The 7,758-nt window shown below is 28.8% G+C and overlaps 1 long non-coding RNA gene across 1 annotated transcript; it reads right to left on the bottom strand.

The window, feature by feature from the left end:
* Positions 1-239: 239 nt before the first annotated feature.
* LOC148771016 (uncharacterized) lies at positions 240-1,565 on the bottom strand. Its single transcript, XR_016031013.1, has 5 exons — positions 1,411-1,565; positions 1,129-1,293; positions 912-990; positions 636-739; positions 240-527 (listed from the first exon to the last, which is right to left on the bottom strand). It is a non-coding gene; the product is annotated as an uncharacterized LOC148771016 (long non-coding RNA).
* Positions 1,566-7,758: the final 6,193 nt, after the last annotated feature.

Genomic DNA, 7,758 nt, shown 5'->3' with positions numbered 1-7,758 from the left:
GGGCCCTTAGAATATTGTTATCAAGACACTAATATGCGTCCCAATAGAGTGTTTTGAGACACTATTATACGCCTCGTAAGGATATTACTGATTTTGCTAAAAATATTTTTGAAACAATTTTAAGTGTCTCAAAAACATTTCATGTATTTGCTCATCCTGCTAAATGGACACTAATATTGCTTTTAACAATTCATAAGATACATTATATATGATATTAATTATATATACACTTCATGTGCTGCTAAAATAATTACACATCAATACAATTAATCATTAAAGGCCAGATAGTTGTATGAATACATAATCATGAATAATCATCTGGAAGTTGGTCCTCCCTCTATCACTATCCTCGAACAACAGTCTTCAAAAACACCTAACAAACTATACATAAAAAAGGAAGCAAATGTCTTATTCTGCATTCCGCATAACTTTTTTTTTGTGAAATATCAACTCCGAAATCGACACGCTACTTTTACAAAGGTGGATTGAAAAGAATTTGTTATTTGCTCTTCTAAAGGTGTTTTCACCTGCAATAGAGTAATAGAACATAGTTTAATTTGCAGCTTCCTGCCACAAAACCGAAAACAAATATATGTGCATCACTATATACTTATTAACCAGGTAAAATAACTTGCCTGATCATTTGAGAAGTACTCTTCAAATTGACTAGCTTGTTTCACTAGAGAATACTAAGTGGTCACATAGAGGTTGCTTTGAGCTGCAAAATATATTTTCATTTCTGGTACAGCCTCGTGAATTAGTGATTAGTACATTCAAGTAAAATAAAAGAATGAATAGATATATCTAATTTCCATAATTTGAATCGAGCCACCCTTAATTTTCTGGAACATGAATTACACATCTCGAATTCAATGTAAATGCATTGAAACTTAAAAAATGGACAAATGTACCTGAACTAATTTCTTTGCAGCAGATAACACAAATATGTTTAACTTGACATCGACTCCAAACATGGACTAGATAACAATCCTGTCACAATAATTTAAATGCAATTATCAGAAATAAGAATGAACTGAAGTAAATGTATACAACCTCTTAAAAAGAACTACATCAACTTAAATTAAATACAGTTGATGTGAATCAGAACAACTGAAGCATATTTCTTACCTAATCCACGAGCAATAACATATGATCCTTCCGTAACAAAATCCCAAAATCGCCAGTGTGATTTTTTCACATGGGTTCGATCCATTTGGGTTTCAGTCCCAGACTATCAATTGATCATAACTCGATTATTGCCAACGCCTCTTTGATTTTGGCCACAATTCTTCCCTAAGTTGGGTTCGAAAATCATAATTGATGAACAAATTAAAGAAATAATAATCAGGGGAAGAAACGAAAAAGACAATTATAAAATATTATGAACAATAACGATAATTTGTGCCTAACCCTTTGAAGCGTTTGCCAATTAGCGATGGGATGAAAAATTTCGGCGGCATTGGAAGAAAAATAACCTTGATTCATTTCTGCCAAGGAAGAGAGGAGAATACCCTAGTGAGATGGGGAACTGCCGTATTGGGGAAAATAAAGGAAATTTTCCAAACAATAAAATTTATTCCCACTAAATTAATTTAAGAAAAAGTGCCTCGATAGAGTTAATAGTTGGGACACAATTTATCCAATGCCTTAATATTTTGTAATTGAGACATTTATGAAAAAGCATCCCTAACCAAGTGTCGTAAAATATGTATTTTGTTGTAGTGGTTGGCCAAAAAATATAGGGCGGTATTGGGTACATTTCGTAATTGCGGGGTGTGTTTGCGACACACCTCATAATTCAGGGGTGCAAAGTCAATATTTATTATTATTATTATTATTATTATTATTATTATTATTATTATTATTATTATTATTATTATTATTATTATTATTATTATTATAATAATAATAATAATAATAATAATAATAATAATAATAATAATAATAATAATAATAATAATAATAATAATAATAATAATAATAATAATAATAATAATAATAATAATAATAATAATAATAATAATAAGAATAATAAGAATAATAATAATAATAATAATAATAATAATAATAATAATAATAATAATAATAATAATAATAATAATAATAATAATAATAATAATAATAATAATAATAATAATAATAATAATAATAATAATAATAATAATAATAATAATAATAATAATAATAATAATAATAATAATAATAATAATAATAATAATAATAATAATAATAATAATAATAATAATAATAATAATAATAATAATAACAACGAGTGCAGGAATTTCAAATCGATATTGATTGTGATCCAGCGGAACAGATCATTGTTGATCAATGACCTGACCGAACTTGATGCGGTGGAACTCAATTTGTCGTAACTCAATGCGGCGAAACTCAAACAGCCAATTATAATGTGTCGACTTTGCTGAGGACACTTGAGGTGTGTCTTGTGGTTTTTTTAGTATGTTTGGTCGTATTCATGGGTTGGATGTTTATCATCCATTGGGATAAAGCTAAAAAGAAGTTGCACGGATTCAGTCATAGCCAAATGAATGACGGCGCCTACATAAGGCTTTCTTGATGATACGGGGATCTCTTTCCTATGAAGATTTTTTGGGATGCAGTTTTTTTGTGAAGATTTAGGGGTGAAGCAATTTTTGTGAAGACTTAGAAATCTTGTTTTTTGTAAAGATTCAAATGCACTTTCCTCGGTAGTTGTATGGTCGTCGAGAACTGGCTAATTAAATTAAGCTACACGTCATAACAAATATTTAGTGCCCTCATTAAGCTACAACTTCATTTTCGTAGGGATTTGAATGATTTCTTTTTGGTGACGACTACCCTAACTGATTTCAATTAGTGAACTTGATTGGCTCAACAAAATTAAAATCATTTGGCTCGAAAAAGAAAGGAAGGGCGGAGTGAGAAGAGAGAATTGCTTAAAATTAATTAAGTCAATTGATTTTGATGTGTGAATTTGTCAAAAAATAATTAAAAGATATATGAAATTTCAGAACTTAGTTAATCAGAAAATCTAACCTATGGATTGTAATCGAAACTTACCTTTGATTATGCAATCTATTGTGATATTTTTATTAAGAAAAATCATATAAATTTCTGATTTATATCTATATAATAAACTAATAAAGTATAATTTGGTACTATATATTCCAATCATTATATTAAGTGATATACTAAAATAAATCATTAAACTAATTTTCATCTAATAAACTCTAATATGATTTCAGTATTATAACAAAAGTAGTTTTATTCGTATATATTAATATTTCTTCTTTGTCAAATCATTTCTCTCAATACATCTCTCAAAATAAAATGCAAATATTTCTCATAAAAACTTTCAAACTAGCTTCGAAAAGTTGGATCAAATAGCCATATAGGTTGGTTGTTAGTTAGATCAACCTGTCATCAAATAATAATATGTTTTCAAGATCTATAGTGATAGTGGAGCAAACATTTTCAAACAATGAATAAAACTAAAAACATATTTCGAGATACAATCAAAGATGAGTTTCTTTCACATATATGTTGATGTTATGTATCGAGAAAAATAACGTAACATTGTGTATAATTATGTGACGTGGATTTATATCGTGCACTTATATATATATATATATATATATATATATATATATATATATATATATATATGATTTAGACTTTGTTTAGTTGCATGGCTTCGATTGATAAGAATTGAATTATATGATTTACTATTTAGTTAGTAAAATATTAATTTCACTAAACCAAAAATGTTTTGTTCTAACAGTTATATTTATTGGAAAACTAATTTCTAACAGAGAATAATCGTTAGAAATAGTGCGTAAGAAATCAAAGGTCGAATTTGTAACGGATTATATTAGCTAGAAAAATAAAAAAATCATCAGAAAATTAATATTTCTAACAGTTATATCCATTAACGATATAATTTTGGGGGTGATATGAGAAAAAGATAAAATTACTTGTCATTGTCATTTGGACCCCTTCGAAATAATCGGAATGATCAAATATTCAATACGGATAGCTACATGAATATGTTGAGCTTGCATTGTGCAAAGTGTTGAACTAAGTAAGGAACAAACACTATTAAAAGACATCCAAAGCTTTTCTTGAACCTTGCACTTAATTTAACCATGCAATCCTCGATCAAGTCATGCTGCAGATTCATGATTTTAATTTGATTGACTTCACGATATGCACAAGTATGAAATCAATATGATGCTTTCTCTCGTTCTCGACATGCTTAACGATCTTGTCCTCGGATTGCAAATGAAGCATATGTACATTCATTTCTATGAAAACAACTAACAATCATCGCACATATTTCTCTTCAAAACACATGAATAGAAGACGGCGAATTAGTACCTTGATCTTCCTCTATTTATTGGTGAAGTTTGAATTAACTTTAAAATATGCTAAGTTGGAGAAATTATTTCGATTTAGGCTCATTGTTCAATATCTTGTACTTGCATCATGATTGTTAACCAAGAACTATATCAACAACATTATTTGGTAGATTCAGTTGAACCATGATTTCATTATAGCTCAATCTATCTGAATAATTTAACAAAAAGGAGAACAACAACCTAAAAAAAATATTATTACAAGTTTCAATTATTACGAAATTATAAATAAAATAATTATTCATGTATTAGTTAATATTTTATCTTTGCTTAACCTGGTAGGTGGAAAAAATAATATCTATTTTCTCTGACTCAAAATTTTCTTTCACGTTACAACATCTCAGACTACACCTATGTCAATTTTCTACGTTTGTATATTTCAGACATTTGTCTTATGTAGAATTCTGTAAATTCTTCAATACATTTCATTTAGAAGTCAGTTCAAGGAAAAATAAAAATAAGTCAATGTGAAGATGATGTTTGAAAACATATAAAATTTTACGGATATAGACACTACCATCTCATCTGGAAGAATGGGTTTGTGCAATCCGAACTTTGTCCAGTTACCAGCAATAAGAATAATCACTTTGAAAGTAAATCCCTGTATTCATAACGCAATCAATTGTCATAAAATATTTTATACTTCGTTTATCATCCTTAGCTCGTTGCAAGTATATGAGCTGAAATAGTTTGAAAAACATAAAAGAAATCAAATGACATGGTAATAGATACTCCAACTTTCTCAATAAATAGTTAGAATCATGGTGAAAACTTATCTACCTAATTTCTATTAAGCTGGAGAAGAGAGAAGAAGAGAGAAGAAGAAGATGAGAGGAAAAGAAGAAGAAAAATAACATATGAGAAGAGAAAAGAAGGAGGAGATAAATTGACATATTAACTCATACATTTCTCATCATCTTGTTTTTATTGGATTTGATATTGAGATGATTTTTTTATGTTTTATATGTAAGTAAAAAAAGAAAATTAGAAAAATAGATCTGACATTAGAATTCTAATTAAAGCATGATAAATCTTGTAAAAACAGGTGACAATTCTCAAGCCAGCCTCACAAAATTTTTTTTTTCTTGTTTTTTAAGATAAGAAGTTCACTTATATTATAACAACGAGACAAAAAGGCAATGGACCCCACTGTTGAAATTTGTGCACCCCTCAAACTATACCAATAAGAAATTTAAATTTCTATGTCAATAGCCAACAATATATATGAACTAAAGCCATTAAAATAGATTACTAATGTAAAATATTATGAAAATAATGTTAGCAAAGAACCATGGCATTAGTATAACCCTATTAAAACAAAATCCGTGAAATGGACAGTAAAGTGATACTATTTTGTTTTGTTTTGCTATCAAGTTCAACAATCCAAACAACGGTTCAAATAATTACAATTTGATGAGAGAGCGATACCGGAAACAAAAACTAGAGATGAAAATTTCCATTATCTCGAAAAAAAATTTAACCCAAATAATTTAGAACTTCCTGTACTAACTCGTTGTCACATTTCATTTGCGTCGCCGCTCGACAAAATTCAATATTATTTTGACCAATATGTGTTTGTGCATTGTCTTGTAGAATGAATATTGGATATCTCGAGTCTTCTCTTTGCCATTTTCCCTTGATCGTTGGGATGATTTTTTCAATTAAGTATGACCTTATAGTGTTTTCTTCACCGATGCAATTGGTTTCGTCTTAGCGTGCCTGTAATCCCATTTTTCTCGAAAAAATCTCATTCCCTTCTTCATCAAACCTTGGACGAGCAATAACAACAAAAAGTACGACCTTGTCAAAGCCGTTTTTACTTTTACAAGAACGTAATGGATCTTCTTCGTCGGGCAATAAATAGTAATGTTCTTATTTCTTCGTAAAGTAAAACCACTTTTCATCGATATACACAATGATATACATTCCCTTATAAACCGGATCATGTTGTATACTAGAACTATCAAGCAGAACTGCAGTCGAGAAGTTTTATTTTCCTCCTTAAGAAAAGGTTTTATTGCATTTCAATGCCATCATATTTCTTTTGACTTTAAACGTCTAAATAATGTGCTTCTCAACATGTTCAAGGAACAAGTTAAAAACTTTAGAGTTGTCCGTCGATGAACAGGAATCTCACGAATCTGATCATTGTTAATGAATTCGCTTCCGCCCACAATTTTTTTTTTTTTTTTTTGTGATCCATCATCAACTACACATTTTTCTGATTGTTTCCAAATACGTTGCACATTGTGGATCGAAATTGAAAATTGTGACACCACTATTTTTGTCACAACTTTCTTCAATTTTCGTTGAAACTTCTATGTTGCAACATATTATATATGGAACTATGCTCATTATAGTTTAAATTTCTCAATTTTATTGTATAGCTTTGTGGTTGTGAAGATTATGAATTTGCATTTCCATCATTTGTATTTTAATTTGAAAAATATAAAGGAATAAAATTAACAACAGTAATCATCAACAAATAGATTGAATGATAAAGAACTATGAGATACAGATAAAAGAATGACAAAAAACATATCACAAAAAACAGAAAATGGTTAAAATCAGAGAATATCACAACACATAGTAAAATCTTTCAGGACATGAAATTGTTCGGCTACTATATGTAATTTAACCAAAATGCGGCATGTAAAAAAAATGATGTTATAATAAGACGACGATATCCACAACATTAAAATACTAAATTAGAAGACTCGAGAAAAAAAAGGTATATTTATAGATGGCATGGATCACTGCATGGAAATTGTTTAAGAGCATTACAAACAAATACCTATATTTAAAGATTCTTCAAGGTTTTGTTACTTTTTAAATGCGAATCGAGGTGTCATTTTATGGGTAACATTCATGTACATACACTAAGTACGTATGGTGCATATTAATAAGGAACATTAGAGGAGAAATGCATATATTGAAATCATTTCCAACTCATAGTCCATGAAGGTTTGTAATCCCGTCTCCAACGATACATGTCCGACAAATGGTTAGTGTTCAAATCTAATAATAAACGATTCCCTGAAGTTGTCTCCACCACTGAATTTTTTTGATTAACATTGATAAATTCTTCAACAACAATATTAAGATCTGACAAAATAGTGAGTTAAGATTCTTCAACAACAATAAATTCTTCCTCTTGTGGCAAACTTTCAGAATATGGTACCTCTCTGTTTAGATTCATTTCAACTAAAGACACGCTCATTCTTTTTTTAATCTTGAAAGTTAAATTTAACCTCATTTATAGAACAATTTTGGTGGGAAATTTTTTTAGTGAAAATTTTGAACTTTTAATCATGTTTTTAAGCGGGACTATGAAAAAAAATAT

Source organism: Erythranthe guttata, chromosome 4 (assembly GCF_056151865.1).
Source record: "Erythranthe guttata isolate IM_541 chromosome 4, IM_541, whole genome shotgun sequence".
NCBI lineage: Eukaryota > Viridiplantae > Streptophyta > Magnoliopsida > Lamiales > Phrymaceae > Erythranthe > Erythranthe guttata.
This window is presented reverse-complemented; position numbering and strand designations above follow the sequence as displayed.